The sequence below is a fragment of the Coregonus clupeaformis genome, chromosome 24 (assembly GCF_020615455.1).
Source record: "Coregonus clupeaformis isolate EN_2021a chromosome 24, ASM2061545v1, whole genome shotgun sequence".
Taxonomy (NCBI): domain Eukaryota; kingdom Metazoa; phylum Chordata; class Actinopteri; order Salmoniformes; family Salmonidae; genus Coregonus; species Coregonus clupeaformis.
In genome coordinates, this window is record NC_059215.1 from 46,747,989 (window position 1) to 46,751,059 (window position 3,071).

Sequence of the window (3,071 nt, forward strand, 5' to 3'; positions counted from 1 at the left end):
ATGAAAAGGTTTTACAGTGTACTACTATAATAGATTTGATTAAAAACAATACGTTTCTTGCCCATTTATGTATTTATCAGAGTTATTGACCTCACAATAAGCTTTATTCGAGTAACTTACATTGTGGTGCCGAAACTTGAAGCAGCAGCCGCCGCGTAATCAGTTGGAAATGGACTGCTCATGGTGATGAAATCAGGCAAATCCGAGCAGGAATAATTAATTTCAACCATCTTCATTTTAATTAGACTTTACTAACAACAAGAGGGCTTTGTGTTGGAGCCTGTTTCTTCCTATTTAAGAAATAAGAGGTAAGCCTACCTGTTTGACAGAAGAAATTAGGCTGCTGTATCCATAGTTTTGTCAGACAATTTCTCCACCCACCGTGCACTCTTTAATTAGCCTACCTGCATGTTTGAATCTCATCACAGACACCTTCAGCATTTTAGCTAATTAGCAACTTTTCAACTACTCACTAATATTTAGCTACTTTGCAACTACTTAGCATGTTAGCTAACCCTTCCCCTAATCCTAACTTTAACCCTTTACCCTAACTCCTAACCTTAACCCCTAACCCCTAGCCTAGTTTATGTTAGCCAGCTAGCGTTAGCCACCTAGCTAACGTTAGCCACAACAAACTGGAATTTGTAATATCTCATATGATTAGCAAATTCGTACATATTGTACATTTTGCAAATCCGTAACATATTGTATGACTTGTAATTCGTAACATATCATTACGTAATGGATGATGGACATCCACAAATGAAATCGTGCCGTACAAAACATAACATATCGTACTAAATGGGGTGTCTTGGATTTACATAAAGTATAATAGATTAGATTAGAAGTTTAATAATCGCATGTAGAGGGTTGCAGGTACAGTGAAAATCTTAAACTCTGAGCTGCAACATGCAGGTCAAAGAGAAACAAAACCAACACATGTAATAGTAAAGATTGGAAATAGAAATAAAATATATACATATTAACACTGTAGCAATGGTAAATATATACATATTAACGCTGTATCAATGGTAAATATATACATATTAACGCTGTAAAAATTGTAAATATATACATATTAACACTGTAGCAATGGTAAATATATACATATTAACGCTGTATCAATGGTAAATATATACATATTAACACTGTAGCAATGGTAAATATATACATATTAACACTGTAGCAATGGTAAATATATACATATTAACACTGTATCAATGGTAAATATATACATATTAACGCTGTAGCAATGGTAAATATATACATATTAACGCTGTAGCAATGGTAAATATATACATATTAACACTGTATCAATGGTAAATATATACATATTAACGCTGTAGCAATGGTAAATATATACATATTAACACTGTATCAATGGTAAATATATACATATTAACACTGTATCAATGGTAAATATATACATATTAACGCTGTAGCAATGGTAAATATATACATATTAACACTGTAGCAATGGTAAATATATACATATTAACGCTGTATCAATGGTAAATATATACATATTAACACTGTATCAATGGTAAATATATACATATTAACACTGTAGCAGTGGTAAATATATACATATTAACGCTGTATCAATGGTAAATATATACATATTAACACTGTAGCAATGGTAAATATATACATATTAACACTGTAGCAATGGTAAATATATACATATTAACACTGTAACAATGGTAAATATATACATATTAACGCTGTAGCAATGGTAAATATATACATATTAACACTGTATCAATGCTAAATGTCCATTTGGGTGGGGGAGAGGAGGAGCAGGTAGCTGGCTAGCGGTGGCTGTTCAGCAGCCTGATGGTCTGGGGGTCTTCCAGCTTTTGCCATGATGCTCCTGTACTGCCCGCGTCTTAGTGACGGAAGCAGGGAGAACAGGCCATGGCTCGGGTGGCTGGGGTCCCTGATTATCTTCTTGGCCTTCCTGAGACACCTGGTGTCGTAGGTGTCCTGTAGGGCAGGCAGTGAGCACCCAGTGGTGCGTTCGGCTGAGCGCACCACCCCTCTGTAGCGCCTTGCGGTCAGAGGCGTTGCAGTTGCCGTACCAGGCTGTGATGCAGCCCGACAGCATGCTCTCGATGGTACTCCTGTAGAACACGGTGAGGGCCCTCTGGGTCAGGCCGAATTTCTTCAGCCTCCTGAGGTTGAAGAGTCGTTGTTGTGCCTTCTTCACCACGGTGTCCGTGTGGTTTGACCGTTTCAGCTGCTCGGAGATGTGTACGCCGACGAGGAACTTGATGTTTTTTACCGTCTCCTTGGTGATGATGAGGGCGTGCCCCGCCTGGCATCTGAGAAGATGAAGCGGTCACCTTTTCTGAGTCAAGATCACAGATTGTTTTTGTTAACATGACTAAAAAATTGTAACATTAACCTAATAAAAACTGTTCTGTAAGAATGAGGTTTGTGCAGTAGGCCTAATACATTCTAACAGCATATTGACAAACTTGCAAACTTAAGCTTTGATAGCGAAATAGATCAGTTGGTGTAGGATTTGCAAATCATTTGCTTTTATTTTACCGGACTGATGGTACCTGCATCTGATTGTCATGGTGCTTTCAAGATAACTGGGAATTTGAGAAAGTAACTAGGTCAAATCATGAGGTCAGTGATCTTCAGGTCGGAAAGTCGGAGCTCCGACTTGAAATTCCAAGTTGGATGACCGTTCAAAACGATTTTTCCCAGTCGGATCTCGTTTTTTTTCCAGAGTTCCCAGTTGTCTTCAACACACTGAAGTCTGAGATTTCTGAGTTCCCAGTTGTTTTGAACATGGCATTCGTCTCGGAGGGAGCGGAGGAGGAGAGAGCAGCCGAGGGTCCGCCTCTCACGCTCCCTGCTCTCCCCTTCCTTTCCTCTGGTGAGACTGACCGGAGAGACGGGGACACCGTCTCCACCTGGTGGTGAAGCTGGAGTTGCATCCAATCTGCCCCATGCACAAATTCATGTTCCTATGACCAGAGAAAGTTAAATATTCCTTGATATTAAAATAGAGCTGCTAATAATAATAAAACAAACGCAGGGCCTGTCGGTACACTTGG